The 21,454-nt window shown below is 40.5% G+C and overlaps 1 pseudogene; it reads left to right on the top strand.

Moving 5' to 3' along the window:
• Positions 1–1,925: 1,925 nt before the first annotated feature.
• On the top strand, positions 1,926–21,196 carry LOC127215316 (uncharacterized protein C12orf50 homolog; annotated as a pseudogene).
• Positions 21,197–21,454: the final 258 nt, after the last annotated feature.

Here is a 21,454-nt window from a genome sequence, read left to right as displayed (position 1 = left end):
CTGACTTGTCCCCCAAATTTTTGCCATATCCCACATCTAGCCCATACAGAGACATAATTCCACCATCCAGCTATATCAGAGTCAGACTTCATCATCATCTGTGTAATCTCCACATGGATCAAGCCACCATTATTGCCTCATAACTGTATTGTTACACCAGCTCCTGGCTGCTTTCTCTATGTCTATTCAAAGGACAGTACCTGCAGTCTTATGATCAAGCAGGTTTTAATCCTCTACTCAAAATCCTCCAGTGCCTTTTCATCTAATTCAGAGAGGTCAGAGTCCTAACGAGAGCTTGAATTCGGAAAGTCATTTGATCAAGTGCTCTGCTAGCTCCCCTCCAAACTCAGATACTTCCCATTCTGCTCCAACTGTTCCCCCTGTTTGCCTTTCCTGGAGCATGTTAGTTTACGGGGCTTTGCAGGAAGTGCCCTTTCATTAATATCTTTGTGGAGAGCTACTTTATTTCTTCAAAACTTTGCTTAAATGTTGCCTATGATGAGGTGGAGGCTTGGCGCCATAATCAAAATGTAGGCTGCTGTCCCACCTCCACAATATACATTGCCAATTCTCCTCGCCCTCTCTACTTCATGTTTGCCACCCCCATTCATTTGTCAGATGCAGTATAATTTGTTTGCTCTGTGCACTGCTTATTGTCTAATGCTTCCTTGTAGAATAAAAACTCCATGAAACCAAAAATCTTCTACTTCATTTACCAATACCACACACTTAACAGAGGAGCATTGTATTACCTCTTACAATTCTACCCTGGGAAATCTTAGATATTAGTTAATCATGTTAAGCTGGAAATTCATTTATATTAAGTTTTCCTAGAGGGAAATCTCCAGAGATCCACAAGGATGACCCCCCAACTAAGAACCTAAGCAATAGTGGAAAGGCTATACCTTAAATGCCCTTCCCAGATAATGAGACCAATGACTACTTTAAATGTCATCTTAGAGCCTTCACCCAGTAGTTGATGGAAGCAGATGCAAAGATTCACAGCTAAGCACTGAGCCAAACCCCTGGAATCCAGTTGTAGAGGGATAAGCAAAGGGGTCAAGACCATGCTAGGGAAACCCACAGAGACAGCTCACAGACCCCAGCCTGACAGCTGGGGAGCCAGCATAGGACCAAACCAGGCTCCCTGATCATGACCTGGCAGTGGAACCAGTATTTATCCCTGGTGCATGAATGGGCTTTGGGAGCCCGTTCCTATGGAGCAATGCTTTCTCAGCCTAGATACACAGAGGTGGAGGGGTGGGGGGTAGGGGGGACTAGAACCTGCCCCAAATGATGAAATGATGTGACAGACTTTGATGATCCCCCAAGGTAGGCCTCATCCTCCCTGGGGAGTGGATGGGGGATTGGTGGAGGGGATAGGAGGGAGAGGGAACTGGGATTGGTATGTAAAATGAGATTGTTTTCAACTTAAATGAAAATTAATTTAAAAAAGGAAAAACAAAAGGGAAATTTGGGGCTTCTGTAATCCAAGAGATTAAGGACAGACAGGGCTGATCTCAGGTGCAGGCTTTCCTTCACTATTTCTTGGCTCCGAACTGTCTTTCCACAAACTACTGTTGCTTCAGAAACACCAAAGATCACTCACTACAGTTTACACGGGGTTGGAATCTCAGCTTGACTGACACACTTGTCAACGTAACCTTGGGCAACTCTCTGTGGCAGGGTCATCTCATCTGTAGGATGCAGCAATGGTGTCTGTGCCATGCGGTTGTTTCCAAACCTCAGCAGCTTCATACCTATTACTCAACATTGCTACCATCATAGTTACCATTGGAAGTCAATGCTAGGGAAAGCCTGATTTCCTGTGAATGAACTTTTAAAGGCAGTTCTAGAAAAGACTCGGAAGGAGTGAAGAACTGTAGGAGGAGACTTTAGAAACCACCTAAGTGGTCAAGATCGCGATGCTGAAAGAGACATGTGAGGTAAAGGGCATTCTGATACGATCCGGGACTCAAACAGGAAACATTGCAAAGACCCCAGCTGAACTGTAGGCATGCTCTAAGACAAAGGAAGGCAGATGATAAATTAGAATAGCCTGCAGAAGAAACAACTACATGCTCAAGGTACTTTAGGCTTCCTCTTGACTGTTTATTGTGGCGTACGAAAGGGGGGAAACCAATTAAAAATGGAATTTAAAACAAAAGCGAAAGCAGAAGGCGTAAGATTGCGAAGTTTTCAGACTGGCAAAGTTATGGAAGGAGGATGGAGACATTACCAGAAAGTGACTTACTGTTGTCAAAAGTTCAGAAACGGAGGAAGCAGACATGTTCACAATTACTATCGGTGATCACCACGCTCCCTCATGCATTCGAATTCAGTTCATTCTAGCCATGGAGTCTGCCAATTTTAAAGTTAGCTGACTAGCAAACTTAATTCCTTCTCCAGGATAGAGCTGATGAAGCCTTTGTTCTTTTGGACATGTATACAATTGCATTGCAGGCACTGCCTTATAGTGTTTCTCTTTGTAGTTGTTAAATGTGTTAGGCTGAGGATGGATCTTAGTAGAACAGTGCTTGCTATTCCTGCTCCCCCTAATTACCTATAACCCTAGCATTTGGGAGGAAGTGGAAGGAAAATGATTCGAGGTTTAAGGTGATCCTCAGCTGCATATACGTGAGCTTCAGGCCAACCCAGGCAGGACTGCATGTCTCAAAACTGAAACAAACTAGTAAAGTCACTCTCCTCTTACAGATCTCTTTCGTAGCTAAAAGTAACACTTGTGATCAGTTTGCACTTACAACTTCTCGGTTTCCACTAGGGGTATATCTCAATCAACCTGTCCTAAGCTGAAACTTGAGTACTCCCAACCCACCAGAGCACCTTCCTGTAGTTCCAAGTACACTGTAGACAGAGTCCTTTTTGCTTTTCCATTGTGTTGGTGACACAGATCTGTGCTCACAGGCACTGCCCGGTATCAAAGGGATTGTCCTGAGAATATTCTCATCCTGAGAGGAGATTAAAATCCAGAGCACCAAGTGTAGTTTCTGCTCAATGCCTGTCAGTTCACAGCACTGTAAATTTGAGCCACCCTAAGCCAAAGACCAAATGCATAGTGACATACCACACAAAATGTGTGAACTCATCATCCGGTTCATCACAATGACAGAGTATATAGCAAATGGCATTTTCCCCTTAGTTGCTGACAGAATGTTGCTATTAATTAAATTGGTCTAATCTTTCTAAAGATAAGGGAAACATTTTAATATACAATTAATTAAGAAGATGATGGTTTAAGGGGACAGGGCTCTATCACAGTCGGTAAAGTGCCTGCTAACATACAGAAAGGCCTGGCTTTAAACCCCAGCTCCTCTAAACCACAGGTGGTGTTACCCAACTGTATCCCCAGTTTTGGGGGAAGTAGAAGCAGGATAATCAAAGCCAGCCTGGCCACAGATGAATGTGAGTTTGAGGCCAAGATTGGATACAAAAGGCCTTGTTCCTCTTTTTTCTTTTTAAGAAGATGATATTTTAAAAACTGCATTTATTTTGTTAGTATAATTTTGCCTGAACTTATGTTCCTGGTGCCTGCAGAGGCCATAAGTGGGTGTTGGATCCCTTTAGGGCTGGAGTTCCAGGCAAGAACTGGCATGTGAGTGCTAGGAATTAAACCTGGGTTTTCTGCAAGTGCAGTCGGTGTTCTCAGTTGCTGAGCTCCCTCCAGCTCCTTCTTCTTTTCTTATTAATTATTTTCTTTTAAATATAATATTTTGTTGTTTAAGACATTTATATAGTATATTTTGATAATATTCACCACCCACTTCCCCTAACAGCTCTTAGATCCACTCCTCACCTCCCATCTTTCCAGTCACAGTTTTTGGTTGTTGTTTTGTTTTTGTTTTTGTTTTTTGTTTTGTTAGGTTTTAAACAACCCATCGCGATCATATATATATATATATACTCATGGATCAGTGGCAATCCACTGGAGTGTGATCAACCTACCAAGGGCCACACTGATAAGGAAAAATCATGTTTCCATCTTCAGAAATCATTAACTGTCAAGCTCTTCAGTTAGGGAAGGGCCCTTGGAACCCCTACCCCTCCGTTCTGGGATGTTCACTGGCTTGATTTTGAGCAGATCTTGTTCAGATAACCATAGCTACCATGATCTGATGAGTCCAACAGTTTTATCACATCCAGAGGACATGAGACCATTTCTGTTTTTTTTTTTTTTTTTTTTTTTAGAAGTTAAAAAAAAAAAAAAAAGTAACAGCAAATGATTGGTCACCAAATATATGAGTAACAGCGGTTGAAAAAGACAAAAACATTGTGTTTTCTCTGCAGATACCACCTACAGAAAGAAAGTCAGGAAGGAAATCCACCCCCAAACCAGAGTCAGGAACCTTTGAAACCCATGGAGAATGTATCGCGACCCATTCATAATCCATTAGTTTTAAAAACTAACTTCGAAGAAGAGGAGGAGGAGGAGGAAGAGGAAGAGGAACAAAATGGTTAGTACCCCCCCTTTTTTTTGGATTATAGTACACATGTAAAACCCCACAGTATTTTCTACATGCTTAACAACTATTATTAGTGGCTTAGGCTGCAATATCAGATCTTGTTGAGAAAATAATAATATTATTAAAGAAATGAATTATATTTTCTAATTTATTCTCTTTCTACACATGCTTATGCTTCTTTGGACTAAGACATTTTGTCATATGGTGGCTGGGATGCATATGTCATGTTCAAGTGCATGTACTTACAGACGTACAGATAGCCTCATAACAGAACACTGTTGTGACACTGATATTCATGCATCTATCTCCCATGACATTTACTCATTTGAAGTTTAAGGACCCAGGGAACAGCTTGTAATTGATAAAGTACTATCTGCCATCTACATCATGCATGATATTCTGTAGAGAGATATGGACAGAGTTAGGACCTGTGTGTTCTGCATCATGATCCTTCCCTTTCTTTACGCATCCTCACAGCACAGTGGGGCCGTTCAGATCAACTTCAGATGAACACCGGAAAAAGGAAATTTCCTTTGTCTCTACCCAGCATCTTTCTGTGGGTACTGACTGCCATAGCTTCTGTGCTTAGGAAAGTACAGAGCTCTTCACTGTTTTTTTTTTTTGGCCAGGTATCATCTCTTCCTCTCTCGTGCCCACATGCTCTACCATACATTATCTCAAGTCTGTGCTTTCAGCTTCTCATTTTAGAATACAGAGCACAGAATGTATAATTTCTCTTTGATGATTCTTTCAAATACTAAACATGTAGGCATTTGGAAATAGAAGTTTGTACATTTTTTTTTATTTCAAAGGTTAGATGAATGGTTCATCCATGAAAACAATATTTGGGGTTTTTCTTTCTGATTTATAAATTTTCAGATTATTTGGATTTGGGACAATTTAATTTTAAAAACGTATATCCTATAGATGCTTCTAGTGTATGGACAAAGACCCCTGAAGAAATTGAAGAGAAAAGAGCAATAAAGGAGATGTGTTACAAATCTGGTAAGAAAGGAAACATTTGTGAACTTTCTGTTGACTGATATGTTCCCACATGCTGACCATTCTCTTCTTGCGGAAGTTTAGGTGAATACTATAGATTCCATGCTTCTCCAGACGTGTCGTCATCAAAAAGCGTAGCTCCCACAGTGGAAAAGGAGTTAGAAAAGCCTTTGGAAAATGGCAGTGAATTGCAAGAAGGTAAGAAATGAGATGCTAATAATCAGGGTCACATGTAAGTGGTACTTCATGTGTAGACCCCGATTTATTTTGTACAGTGCCCACCAGGGCAGGATTAAATGATAAATCATGCATCTGTTTGGAGAGTGAGGAAGGAAGCTTTTTACTGGTGACCCAAATTTCCCACGAAAGGCTGCTGTTAAGAGGCACAGGCGACTCTCACTCCACACGGGGATTCTGTAAATAATTTGCCTCCCTGTGTCTGCAGTACACCTCTCTGTGTAACGGGACTCACTGTTGTGTTTTGGATGGAAAGGGTAACAACCCAGATCACGATGGACAAAAGTGAGGTGGCAAAAATGAAGTCAGCAGCAGAGTAGCAGTCTGCCGAGTGAATGTCTTTTTGCGTGTCAAGCGATTTTAAGGCAGTTTTGATGGGCAAATCCTGGGCTCTTTCTTTCACGATACATTCCCTTTAAGCAGGTCTGAGTTTTGCTTCTGGTCAGCATCTTGTCCTTGAAGACAAGACAAAGAGCATCATATTGCGTTAGAAAAGCAGGACCTTGAGGTACAGTTCACAAGCATTTAAAGTTTATTTCAGAGTGAGCTTGTGCACATACAAAAGCAGTAGAAAGAGAATTTAATCGCTCCGGATCCTCTAGAGGACAGGAAGGAGGGAGGGCACACAGAAGGGCTAGCAGAGAGAAAGGAGAACAGAGGAAAGAAACTAGGAAGGCGGAGGATGATTGGACAGATACAGAACATTTCCCTCTGCATGTGGCAAGCTGCGAAATGGCTGGCAGAAGGTGGCAGCAATAGTCCATCAGAAGGTGGAGCCTGTACTAACCAGATGCCAGAAACCTAAAAACAAGCCTAAACACAACACAAAGTTACCCGTCAAATTTAAAAACGGAAGTTTATAGGACAAACCATGCATATACATTTGCAGGCAGATAAATAACGCCTTGTGGTGCTTTCAAAAGTTAAGTACTGAATTCCCTGTTCGCTTAGATCAGTGGTTCTCAACCTTTCTAATGTTGCGAACCTCTAATACAGTTCTTCATGTTGTGGTGACCCCCCCCCCCTTCAGCCAGAAGATTACTTTTGTTGTTGCTTTGTAACTGTAATTTTGCTACTGTTATGAATTGTTTTGCAAATATCTGTGTTTTCTCATGGTATTAGGTGACCCCTGTGAAAGGTTTGTTTGACCCCAAAGGAGTAGTGACCCAGGTTGAGAACTGCTGACTTAGTCAGTCAGTCAATGCAAATATTTTACTACTTCTGGGCTTTTACTTACTATCAGAGTAAATATGAACACTGCCATTACTATTTTCTGAACTGTGGCAAATGAAGATATGATGCTTTTCACTTTTACCTAACCATAGCACAAATATTAAGACGAGGTGATTTCCTGTGGAAAAAGTGTTATTGTTTATGTCCCCCAACCCCCACCCACCTGCCAGACTTCATCAGGTATGGTCACTGATATCCACCAAGTGAATTCATTCTTTCTTGTATGCTATCCAATCCAGAAGCCCACACTGCTTTAGGCCCTGATGCCAACAGTTTATTTTCCAAGTAGATTATTTGGATATATACAATGAAAACTCAGAGAATAATTTAAGTATCAAATATCAGTAATAATGGCTTTAATACTGTTTGCTAAACTAATCATGAAGTGGCAGAAACAAAAGAAATATTTTGAATTCGTTACAATATAACACCAAATAAACTGAAGATATTGCCCTCGCGCAATAGTGTAAGATTGTTTAAACCTCATATTGCCATTTAGTTATCAACCCAAATAGGATGATAAATTTCTGCTTTTTTCGTCATTTAAAAATGTGCTTATATATAGTTCACCAGATCACCATGCAAATCCTGTATATAGTAATGTTTAAGCTACTTAACCATCACTGTGAGTTCTATCACAATGTTAATTATAACATAAAGTTTGCTGGAGTGACTTTTTATTTCTCCATTGTAGGGGATGGTCTTACAGTTCCAACAAAGTTTAGCCTCTTGGAAAGGCCTGGTGAGGCAAAGACATCATTGGATAGGAAACCAAGGACTGACATTGCTGTCTTTGAAAATGGAGGTAAGTTAGATGGTTCCCAATGTGTTACTCCCAGAGCTAAGTTTTTGTCATTGATGTTTTTCTATTTCCTGTCTGATGCAAGGTTTGGAGATACATCACAAAATAAGATGTCATGAAAGGCTGGCATCTTGTGGGAACCTATCTTTGTGGGCCTTTGGTCAGAATCAGCTGACTTGCCTGGTCCGTACCAGGCAGGAAGAGTGTGGAAAAGGCAGATAAAGACGCAAAGAAGACAGAAACACAGGATAGAGTCAGAAGGGCAATCCAGCGAATAATGAATGCCCCAAGTTTAATTTTCAACATTCTTAAGTATCCCAAAAGAGGAACTTGGCAGAAGACTTCTGTTATCTTGTATAAGGAGCAAACAGACTTACTTCTCTCAATCCTCCAGGCATTTGGTAGCCACACCCGAGGGTCAAGAGCAAACACACCTGAGCCCAAGTCTGTTGTTATTTAGATAAGACATCCTCTACCAGGGCTGAAACAGTAGCTAAACCTTGGGCCTGTAGGTCTTTTGACTTATTAAGGACAGTTTTGAACTCTCTGACCTTGAGGCAAGAAGAAGGGAGCCATTTTATGGGCATCTATACCAAATGCCTTAAGAGAATTTACACTCCACATACAGGGCTGCACATTCCAGTTTCCATCTCATTATGAGAAATCTGGTGTGGTTGTGCGCATGCTCAACTTCAGATACGATTCAGATAATAAGCTCATGCAATAATATGCTAACATAGATCCAAAGTGCAGGGAAGGAGGTTAATAAAAACTTGGAGAAAGTTAAGGCAGCTATATTTGAGTATATGTACATAAAATATACTCCGAGACACACACTATCATTGTTCATCATAGCTTAAATATTTTAAGACTACTGCGTCTTAGCATATGGGAAAAATGTATCCTCTGTTAGAAATACTAATTTCTTGAGACGATGTAGACACCTTTCTGTGATGCAGAGAAAATACTGACAGGAAGAGTGTATGTCCAAGACCAAAGGAGACTGAGAAGAGCCAGCATACACCATCAAAGCTGGAGCATGTTGGAAATGCTCTCCACTAGCCTCATTTCCACCCGCTTTTAGCCTTCTCTCCACCTTCCCTGCCCCCGTATGCTAACTTCAATCTTTCCTCTTCTCTTCCCCCTTCCCTCTTCTTTTCCTCCTCCTCCTCTTTCCTTCACTGCATGTGCAGTAGACCCGCAGCATCACTGGTTACTTTGAAGCAACAGGTTCCAGCTCTCGTGAGAGAAAGACTTTTATACTTTGGCAAAATATTACTAAGCCACTTGGTGTTTTGGTTAGGAAGAAGTTATTTTCAGTCATTGATACCCTAACCCTTTTAAGTAAAAATCATTGGCTTCCTTCATATGTATCTCTGGCTTGCTTGAGACTTAGGAAATGTGAGAATGACCTTGTGCTTTCATTGTTCTATTAATACTGTGAATAATTAGCTGCTTAAGGATGCTAAGCCTCTCAGTCTCCTGGGAGACTGGCTTCCTGACACAGTGATGCTTGGCGATCGTCCAGTTATTGTAATGACCTTTGCTCCGTTACAAACATCCCTGGGGTGTGTGCATGTACTAAATTGCTCATTTGAGTCTTTTAAATAGTTGATAGAACATCTTGAGAGGAAAATGGTAAATTTTACAGTTGTAGCTACTGAGTCCATATTTGATTTAAGCATATGAAGCATTGTTTTTGATTTCATCATTTTAAATGTCTTCTTGAACTTTAAATTTAGTGAAGCATTCTACTCTGACGTATATAGCTTGGGAAAGAAATTCACACTATGTAGCTATATATTTTTCATGAACTCATCAGCTACCTGTTTTGTCAAGTTCTATTATATCCCAATATCATTTATATCAGCTTTTTATTAGCAATCACTAAGGCAAAGGTAATTGTCACCTCCCTACTTTGATCTCTGCCCCCACAGTTTAGTTTTACATTTTTTAAATTGCTATTTAAAAAAGTTTGGGCTCCTTCAGTTTGAGTATTTTAGTTTAGCATTTAAGTTGAATTGTAATAGACATAATCTACATTGTTGAATGTTGCAGTAACTCTTAGTTAGACATTGCTGTGATTGTCTTTTTTTTTTTTTTTTTTTTTTTTTTGTGTTTTTTTCAAGACAGGGTTTCTCTGTGTAGCTTTGGAGGCTGTCCTGGAACTCTCTCTGTAGACCAGGCTGGCCTCAAACTCACAGAGATCCGCCTGCCTCTGCCTCCTCAGTGCTGGGATTAAAGGCATGTGCCACCGACACCTGGCTTGGCTTGCTGTGATTTTCATCCATATACATCCATATACATATACATCCATGTACATATAAGGAGATAGTGCATATGTGCATTTACATGTACCTATTCAAAAACATATTCTATATATGGATGCATTTGTTTCTGAACACACACACACACACACACACACACACACACAGCCTCTGTTAGGTTTCGGATCCCTTGCAGCTTCCCCTGCATTAGAGAAATAGCATGATGTTGCTTTGTCCCCCTGAAAGCACCATCCTGTGCCTTATCCCTGCATGGAAACACAAGAATGCTGAGCCTGTCACCTCGCTCGACCTCAGTAAGCAATGCATGCAGCTGAGAATTCAAATTTCTCACCACTCTGTGTGGTGTTTGTGAAAAGCACCAGAAGTGCAGAAAACAGACTTGGTTCCCAGCCTGTGGCTATCCCTCCCTTAAATTTAGATCTTCTGTTGGATAGCTGGCAATACCTCACTACCATTTTAATTCCCATTTCCCCAGTTGTCAATGGCATTGAACACATTTTCGTGAGCTTATTGTCTACCTTGACTTCTCTTTGGTCAAGCTGTTCTATCTCAATACCACTTAGAGTTTGCTTTTTATTATGAGTTGCTCTTTGACCTTTCAAAGAATTCCCCACCTAAAATTCTGAATCTATTTTTTTTTTTTGTTGTAATAGGCATGCTGTTATTTTTTTCTACCTTGCTGTTTTATAGTACTTAGATAATTTTCAGTTTCCTCTGGTTTTGGTAAATGTGTGTGTTTTCTAGTACCCCTTCTTAGTTTTAATTAGATGCTGGACATTGCAAATAAAATACTGCAAAATGTCTGGCTGAAGTTGTTTTCCCATCCAGAAGCAGCTTCTCCGTGGGTGGCAAGTGCACCAGCTGTATGTACCATGTGGTTTTGATGTTTTATTGAAAGGGACACCATTGTCCTTTCTTTCAAGTTACAGTGGTCATTCCAAAGACAAGGCCATCACTCCTAAGAGCTCATTGGAGTAGTCATTAAGACCTCTCCACCCTGGGAAGGTGACACTGCAGATTGTGCCTCGCAGGCATGCTGAGATTTCTGACTAGGCTACTTTTTTTCAGTGCTGCTTTTTTTATTCTTTGAGGGTCCCATGCCTGCATACGATGTCTCCGTAAAATCTGCCCTGATTGGCTCCCTCCCAGTTCCTTTCTGTTTCCCCTCTTAGCTTCATGTGACATTTGTGAAAACTCAGAGTGCACTTGGTCTCCTTCTGTGTGCATGGGCGTAGGGCCGTTTCTTTTGAATATAGGTGGCCTCTCTAGGATCACCTCTCTGAAGAAAAACTCACTCCCTATACCTCAGCATCTTTCACTTTCCAATAGCTCTTCCTCTAGGGGTGCCCCTCTGTCATCCATGCTGGGATTTTGGTTGGCCTGATCTTAATGCTGGTCTTGGGCATGAGTCATAGGTTCTGTGTGTGTGTGTGTGATGGTGCTGCCTTGTCAGAGAAATACTGTTTTGCTGCAGATATCCACTACCTCTGCCTTCTTCCTGCTTTTACATGATCACTGAGCATTGGATTGAAGGAGTGTGATACAGATGTTACCTTCTGAGTTGAGCACTCTGTCATCTCTTAGTTTTCCCACACCAGCTACTTGTGAGTCTCTGTATTAATCTCCATTTACTAAAACATACACACACACACACACACACACACACACACACACACACACACAAATACACACACAGAGAGAAGCAAGATGGGAACTGTAGACAGGACAATATATGAATGTGTGCATAAACACATCTCTCTCTCTCTCACACACACACACACACACACACTTATTTATTTGAAATTTATTTTTATTTCATGTGTACATTTGTTTGTGTGAGGGTGTCAGATCTTGGAGTTATAGACAGTTGAGAGCTGCCATGTGGATGCTGGGAATTGAACCCAGGCCCTCTGGAAGAGCAGCCGAGCAGCCAGTGCTCTTACCCACTGAGCCAGCCTGAAAAATGTTTTTTTTTTTGTTTTGTTTTGTTTTATTTCTTTTGTTTTTTTTTTTTTTTTTTTTTTGCTTTTGCTCAATAGAATAAATTGCATGGTGAATGAACTATGAATCTTATTTGTAGTATTTAAAGCTAATATGTGTATTTACCTTGAAAAGAAGACCTTTAAGGAAAACATAACTGCTTTCCATATATCTGGAGATTTCAAATGAAGGGTAAGTTACATTCACTATAACTATCTCTAAAGATTGCTATGTTGGAGGGAAATTAATTTTGTTGAATGTGTGAATTCTCTTGCAATTACCTATATGTAAGCTTACATACTGGTCATTCAAATAACATAGCTAATACACATGCACTAACCTAAGCAGCTGTGATAGAACATGCATCGACAGCGATGTGTGAATAGCATAACCTGAGACATGTGTAAACAAAAGCCAAAAGGGACATTGTGAATATCATTCCTGTACTGAAAGTTAGTCACGTGTCTCTTGTCACTATTGCCACCCTTGACGGAACGTTCTATTCTAGGAGGTGACTGCTATGTTCCACAGAGGATCGTATTTCTTGGAGTTGATGAAAGTGAGGCATTAGCTAAAGTGAAAGAAATCACCTCAAAATGTTCAAATGCCAAAGGTAATGAACCACGTTATAAAACTGACCCATCTGTACTTTGGGTAGATAAATTAAATGGACATCTCAGTTGTTATGGAAACCAAACGTAATCAAAAAGGTGCTGAATAGGACACCAGAGGCCCAAGGCTCTAAACTGACTGTGCACTTAATTGTTTTCAGTTTTATAGTCGTTTCCTAGTGTGGGAAGTTCATCGGTTGGACAGTGACAATCCAAGGAGTCATCTTTCACATGTAAAATTATTGGGCCCCTTAAATGGCAATGCCAAGACCTTCCAATGTTTTATTTTTTAGCAACTTAAAACAGAATGACTGAATCTGCTTAGAAGCATTATTCACGAACATTTTGAAGAGATTCATTCTTGTGTTGCCAACAACAACCTGTGAATATTCCAGACAGATGTCTGTCTGCTCAAAAGTCTTGTGTTACTCTGCCAGTCTGCAGCTGGGCATGCTGCGGTGGACAGACAGACGAGTAGGAAAAGACATCTGTGTCAACTTACTTAGTGGAAAATTATATGTAAATCTGTCTCATATTCAGAGTTAACTTTTCCCCTAATCCATCAAATTCTTGGGGCGGGGTGGGGGGAACTCCAGTATATTAATTTGGGGGGCACTAGCTAGCTATACGTGAGTGCCTAAATTGAATTGTAATTAATAAAGTTCTAAATTCAGCTTTTCAACTGCACTAGCCCCCACTCCAAGTAGTAAATAGACACAGGTGGCTACTGGCTATTAGGTGAAGTGCAACATTCTTATAATTGTGGAGATATTATTGGAGAATCCCTCTGCTGAGCACAGAGCAAATGAACATGTGTTCCTGTCGAAAGTGTCTTGAGCACCTAAATGGGCTTATTCCCGGTAGAATATACAGTTCACTTAAAAATTTCAAGGAGATGTCAAAACACAGAAGTCCCACTTGTGCATTGCAATGATAGCTACGGTTTTAGAGTTTTTAAAGTTTTATCTGTACTTGAGGGATAGTGTGGCAATTAGACAATTTTAACCATTCATTCTAGAAAATGACATACATACACAGTAGGTGTGCCCATCTGAACTGTTTCTTTTACTAATACTGACATTTTTAACGTTTTCTTTCTTTGTTTTTTAAAATCTTGTGTGTATGGGCATTTTTGCCGCCATACATGTCTTCGAACTACTAGCATGCAGGGCTCACTGAAGTCAGAAGAGGGCATCGGAACCCTGGTGCTGGAGTTTAGAGACAGTTTCGAACTGTCGTATGGGTGTTGAGACCTCTGGTAGTAGAGCATCAGGTGCTCTTAACTGCTGAGCATGTCTCCAGTGCCCTAATACTGACATTTTCCTTTCTTAATTTGCTTTAGAAGAAAGCAAGGACAGTCTACATCCAAAGCGCCCCTAACTACTCGCCTAGTCCCGACAACGCATGTATTAAATGCTACCGAGAACATCAGCATCAAGTGCCGGGAAAGCCCCTCTTCCAGTAAGACAGTACTTCCATTGCTTTCAGATCTGGCATTTGGTTGTCATATTATTATGGGTGTAATTTTCCTATTTCCAATAAAGTCTGAAAAAGGAAAGGAAGAAGGGGGTGGTGGTTTTAAAAGTCTGGCATTTGAAGTAGTGAGTGAACAATATCTGCCTTCTAAATCCAGAGTACAGATTGTGATATAGGCCCTGGCAAATTATATCCACCAGTTTAAGGTACATATTAAAATAATAGCAAGCTGTCTGTGCAGAAGGTCATTGGCACAGCACGTTAGTTTTTGCTCACCGTGGAATGTATCTGCAGCTTTGCAATTGTTGCGGATCATTTTCCTCTTGTGTGGCTTCTCTGGGTGTTGGTGCTCAGAGCTGCTGCTCTGTTGGGATCTGCCTCGTTCCTGCCCTCCTTCCCGCTGTTTCATTTGCTGAACTCATGTTGATATTCTTGGCTCTGAAGCACTGAAGGAGACCCACAATAACTTCCCCCAGGAAACTCATGTTAATAGTACTAGTTATAACTTTGGATGTTGGAATCTGAGGTGTGGGAGTTTGGGAGTGAGGTATGGGGGTGAGGTGAAGATTCTGAGGGCTTAACACTTAAGTTTGGGAGCTAAGGCAAACACAGACTCGTTAGCCTACTGACGAGCTAAGTAGGGTGTACACTGATACGCCTTTTCCGTGTAGCCATTTGGAAATATCAAAATGCCTCTACAAAACTGGCTTAAGAATCTCTGAAAACTATTCCTTAGAAAGTTTTGAAAGCTGAGAATGCATGCAGACTTTTTAGCATGAGTATATCCACATAACATGTAAGACGTGTACGACTGGACGCTTACACTTTGTTGCCGTCAGCCTCGCCCCTACCAAACTATCTGTGTATTCAAGCGGTAACACTTTAAGATGGGTGACATTCAACAAAAGTGCTTTGTGCATTAACCTAACTCATTAAGAAATAGTAGTTCGGGCTTATAAAGTACAAAAAGATTTATTTTGGAGATCACAATTACGACCTTGAAATAGCATTATGTTTGGATTTATAACTATGATTGGAGTGCACTTTTATGTTAAGGAGCCCACGCATTCCTTTGGAGAACAATAAAAAACATCTTTTAAAAGAAAGCAACTTATTGAAGGTTTTTCTTTTTTTCTCATTAATGCATTTCCAAGAGGGAATATTTTTTTGACACTTAAAAAACCAGTCACTCTTTGTTCTAAAAGCTAGTTGTAGAGTGGCACATTTTTGCTTGACATGAGAATGCACAGATGGGTAATTATTATCTCAGTCATTTTCAGATAAAAGCATCTCTTAAAACTGTAAAAATTTGTATCTTCTCCAAGTGAATGATGTCCAGCCAGTGAGGAAGCCTCATTTTAAAGGTGTGAAGAAAAGAAAATGGATTTATGATGGACCAAAGAACTTTCCCTGGCTCTGGAATGCGGAGAGGTAGAATATCCAAGTGTTTGGTGTTTCTACTTATGGTTTTCATAGAGATGAAATATTAAATATTTCCCACTCCAAGGAAAAATTATTACCATATAACTTGAAGTCTACGTTGAAGGTTAACCTAGCTTTTCTCTCGAATGCCATCCTTTAGCTTAGGTTTTCTTCTCTTTTGCTACCCCGTGCTTTATGTGAGAGACTGGCTTGTTTCACCCCTCATCTCTACCTGTTTGATTTACAGCAGGACACACCCCAAATCCCAAACATAAAATGAGTTACCATCACCATAATAAGAACCGAAATGCTGAGAACGACTCCTATATGCATGTCCAAAGAGATTCAGTAAGGACTGTCACACTGAACACCCCTCCCCGAAGCAGGCCCACAAGTGGGTCCTACAACAAAGCTGATGTCAACAAGGAACCCAAACTTAACCTCTGTCCAGGTGAGGTTCTTTATTCATGTGGTTCGTTCTTGACTGCGCTTAGCCCTAGTGTGGCATTTCCCCCATGGAAAGCTGATCTCCACTGGCACCATTGTAACATCTTCAATACTGAGAAGTCATGCACATGATTTAAAGGATATGGGAAGAATACTCGCTCTGGGTGCAGATGAGGTGACACCATACCTCCTCAGAGATCTGCCTCCATGCATTGCACTTCGTTCGCCCTGGGTAGTTTTATTTCTCTAGGGAGGATCATTTTTATGTAGTTGACATTTTCTTGTTCCACTAAGTGCACTGTTCAATTATGGCTGTCAGATTACCGCCCCCTGTCTATTCTTGAGGACGTCATGATTACTTTCTGAAAGGGTTGGTTTGAGGGTTAACTGCAATATTTCTGACAATCTCTCGTCTCTCCCACCATGCCCTTCTAAATAGTTTCATCATGGAAGGGGAAAAAGGCATGGTGTATGTCAGGAAGTACACGGCCACAGGGGAGAATTTCTTTTTCTTGCTGCTTTAGCTGAATTTTGCTCTTTTGAAGTTGGGTTTCAGTTTTCTTGACTGAACAGAATGCCGTTCTGTTCTCTGTAATTCACGGTGTGGCTGTGTTTTCACAGTGCAGTTTGTGAGTTCCAGCTGTCGAGAACTTCTGGAAATGTAGGCAAAGATTCTGTCTGTCTTTAACAACTTAAGTAGATGTTTCATTTTAATTGTTTTAGGATACAGTGGTGTATGGATGTGTGTAACATGAGTATACACCTAGAAGAAACTTGTTTTAATTGTATCGTCATACTATTATGCTACTTTTTTTCTGTAATACTGTGGTAGCAATGAAAAAAAATGCATACTAGCACAATGTATTGCTAAGGTCTAGATCTGTGTGGACTGAATGTGCCAGCAACTATACTGGACACTGCTGTGCCTCATTCATGCAATGTCAACACACAGAAATGACACAACAAAGAAAATTCTTGATAGCGTTATGACTCAAACTCTGGGAACTATAGATGTGAGGTAATAATCCTGAGAATGCAAATCTAACAGTGTTAGGGAGTAGACAGAAGCATGTCTTTATAGACTCTCTCTCTCTCTCTGTGTGTGTGTGTACCTGCTCCAGCTTCCTGGGGCCTCAAGTTCACAATTTCTGTGGTCACTGTTTTCACAGAGGGAATTTCCTGGAAGTAAATGCAACTTGTCATTAAAATAAAGTTTAAAAATATTTACCAAGTAGCTTATGTATTGTACAAAACATTGATTTTCTGTTCCTTTTTTAAGATTCTATAATGTAATTAAATCATCTCTCCCTTCCCTTTTGCCCCTCCAAGCCCCACCCCCCAAAGTCCTTCTTTGCTCTTTTTCAAATTCATGGCCTCTCCAAACATTCGTATGACAGCTCGTTCAGTTGCAGAAGAAAGGCCGTGAAATACTGTACCCAGATGCAGTTCTGCCTTCTACATTAGCCTCATGGGATAGAGCCTAAGTTAAGGAAATGGAGAGCAAACTGAGAGATCTAAAACTATGTGTGCTGATCACTTAAGCGGCCTTAATAAACCTACTTAGTTTTCAAATGGTAGAGGAAATGTGGAGGATAATTTTTACTGCTGATAGATATTGATGGCTTTGAAATGCTCTTGGAATACAGTTGTTGAATTCAGCCATGCTTGCTAGTAGTTGTCTTCTTCTTTTTTTTTTTTTTTATTTTTTCTCAGATAAACATATGTCCACATCATATAATGGTTCAGCCTGGCGTAGAAGAATTCCTTTTTCAAAAACATATTCAAAAACTGAAAAGATATATCCAGGTAGGTGCCCATGGGTGACTTGTAATGTGTCACATAGTCCTGGAAATAACTTACAAGTTCTTAGGTCAAGAAACAGATTTTAAACCATTTAAAATAAAAAGTTTCAAGACCACTTCATTGCATGTAAACCCTCTAGTACAGTGGCAAGTTAATATTGCCTTGTTTCATGGGTTCAGCTTTACTTCTTTATGTGTTATCTGAAAAGCTTTTGATACTGTTTATTTTCGGGGTCTTTTATTTATCAGGTTACACTGTTTTTTTTCCCCTTTCCATCAGAGAGAGTATAATACTTGCGTATGTTAAACTACTCTTTGTTATAATACAATGCAGATATATAAGAGCATATTTAGCATGAATAAGATACTCTCTTTGCTGTATTTACCATAGACAGATGTAGGCTGGTATTGGCTATCAGTCCATGAATTTGATCACCAAAGTGGTTATCAAGAGACTGTATTCTTCCCCTTGCGATACACTGAGCTCACTAAGGGACCAAGAATGTTTCAAATCTCAGGTTAGACATTTGTAGAGGTTCTGACCATGGGGCGGCTTTTGCTAAATAGGATGATGTCTTTGTTTGTTAGGAATTACAGTGAATAGAAATTATTCCTCAGAAGTGGGTCTTTCAGAAGAAATAATTAAGATAGGGAATTTGTAAATGAATATCTTAATAATTTTAAAATATGATATATCTTAATAATTTTAAAATGTTCTGGCTCCATAAGCTCTTATACCAAGGCCTTCCATAAGGTTCATATGAAGAGTATATATTTTCCTTTCTCCAAAGTAAACAGCTTATGTAACACTTTTTAAAATCTCATTTGATGCCAACTGTAAGTTGGTACCCAAGATTGGTATACATTTACATCCTGCGACAGCTCCCATTTCCCCTCATCTTGCAAACCAAACTATGCTGCAGAGATTATTTAACTGACTGTATTTTCTCTTAACTTTGGCTGGACTGTTGCATGTGATGAAACACAATTTAAAGGGAAGAGAGGAGAGAGAAGACAAAAGTGAGGGTACCATGAAAATCCTTGAAGGAGCTAGGCATTTCTAAGTTACAGCCTTTCTGGTTATGGTTTTCCTCTGGGAGGGATGTGTTTGGAATGTTAAGGATATGTGCTTTGCTCTAATACTGTCAGAGTGGTTAATTTTGTACATCAGTGGTCCCCCAAACCAAATAGTTAGGCAACAGCAGTAGAAATATTTGTGGGATGTAAATTACTACAGAATGCGAGTACACACCATCTGTGTGTAGCACACAATTTTCCCATCTGCTCTTCAGGAGCAGAGCAGCAGGGTCTCGGGGTCATGATATTAAGGGAAAGGCAGGTACAGTCTCACAGGAGAGGCTGAAGAAGCTTCTAGAGAAGTCTACATGTCAAGGTTACACAGGCAGGCATCACACAGTCCTGTGGGGCTTCACTGGGAGACAGCCCTTGCTAGAGAGAGAGGGAGGCCAGGGAGTGAATTGGTTTCGAGGGCAGGGATGAACTTCAGGGAGACATGCTTGTTGTTGAGCTCTACTGGGGTAAGACTGGTACCTAGCTGTAATCTCAACAGATGAAAGAGACATATGTAGATCACAGCCTAGCATCCAGGGAAGCAAACCCTTGTTCCTGAGAGCATAATCTGAGGAGCAGCTGCAGTGTCATCCCCTGGAGCTCATTAGAATTATGGGATCTCTTACATTACACCTGCTGGGGCAGGAACTCATCTTAGCAACAGGGGCCAGGTGATAAGAGTGCATGTTAAAGATTGTGAAACCCTAGGCAGGTTAACTGGCTTAAGACCCAGCTACATCAGCTGTGTCAAAATTATGTGTTCTGTCTTTGGCAGCTACCATTTTTTTTTTTTTTTTTGACCCATCCCAGAAATTAGAAACAGCAGCACAGAGATTAGGGGAGGAACAATGCTCCAAGAAAAACCTCTAAATGGGACTGATTTATGAAAGGGAAGTGACTAAGAAATTACTACTGAACTTCTGTACAAAGGTCTATTCACTCAGGAAGAACAGGGACTTAGATGTAAGATCTATGTATCGCGGTAAATAAGGATCAGGATAAACAAATAGGCCGAATAGATGTTTATTCAGGGAGAAATAACTTACAACCTAGACAGATGAACACCAGGAAATTCAACCCGATCCTCTCCTGTCCAAGTCACGCCAGCAAGAGAGCGCCTTTCCTGGCCCCCTCCGACCTCCTTTCACCTCCACCGGTCACTCCGCCCATGGCTCCACCCCCCAATGGGCGTGGTCAGTGCCACAGAACTATCTCACTACATCTAAGGCCTGTAAAGGCCTGTAAAGTACTTTGTAAAATGAGTAGTATTTTACATAGTGCAAATTTGTTTTTGGTTGAGAAACTGGTAACTTCCAAGTTCCACTTGTTGCTGTCATCCTCAGAAGGAAAAGAGAAAGATCACCCTCTGCTTCTTCCCACACATATTCTTGCTAGGGCGTAGAACAGCCTTTGTGACATTTCCCGGTGTGCAGATGGATCGCTTCTGGGAAGAAATAGGAAGCACCACTTGCCCATTCCTCTGAGGCTCAGCAGCCAAGACCAAGGGAATGTAAACGGACCCAGGAGTCTTTTGGGAAAATGTTGCTGGATGCTATGGTTGCAGTGGAGGAGGAGAGGAAAGGGTTGGCTGCCTAGGGGGATCTGGGATCAAAGCTAAAGGTGGTTGGCGGTATCCTCATTGCCAGCCTTCCTTTGTGGACACATGTCCATCCTGATAGGCACATACCCAGAGGGAAAATCAAAGCACCTGTCTCCATATCATAGAATGTCCATTCCATTCATTCTGGGTGTCCCCTAAATGCAGACTCATATGCTGTATTAATTCCATCTCTCCTTCCATCTAAAATGCAATGCTTCAAAAGAAATCTAGTAAGCTTTAATGGCATTTAAAAACAATAGAACACTAAGCTCGGTTTTGTTCTTGCCTTTAGATTTCATGGTAATTAACAAAAGAAATATGAATTGATGATGCCCCAAATCGAAATGCAATGAAAACAAAATATTTTGTGTGTTTTGTTTATTATCAGAGCCGAGAAGAAATGGGAGTAAGTAAACCTGGAGGTTGAGAGAAGAGAAAGATGAGGAAAGAGAAAAGTGCCAGCCATCACCTGATTTACAATCAAAAATGAAAATTCAAAGAATGAGACATTCAAGTACTCCATAGTGTATAGTGGATAGCCAACGATGATAAGATGCAATTCTGAAAATAAGATGCAGGAAGAACATTGTGCTCTTTCAAAACTGATAAAATGCAAATTGCAAACAGCTGCCTGTTTATTTATGTATGTCTGGGATTCATTCAATACATTGCCACAAACATTTAATAAAATTTCAAAGTTTGACAATTAAAATCATTCTTTAATCTTAAACAAGTTAGATTATTGCACAGAGTGAGGGGTAGAACTGTGCTTTGATCTCTGCTGTTTCTGATAGTCTTTGTGGAAAACAATTCTCATTTTCTTTCTTTTACTACATTTTAGGCAAAGCTCTCAGCAATAACTCATACAGCAAACACAAATTCAACAAAGCCATAGTCTCACAGTTGGTGATGAATACCTTGGAGGAATTTTAATATAAATACTCTTTGATGTATTGGAGAGAGACAAAGTTAGTTTATCATGCAGGGAAGTTGCTGAACAGT

Source organism: Phodopus roborovskii, unplaced genomic scaffold (genome assembly GCF_943737965.1).
Source record: "Phodopus roborovskii unplaced genomic scaffold, PHOROB, whole genome shotgun sequence".
Lineage (NCBI taxonomy): Eukaryota > Metazoa > Chordata > Mammalia > Rodentia > Cricetidae > Phodopus > Phodopus roborovskii.
This window is presented reverse-complemented; position numbering and strand designations above follow the sequence as displayed.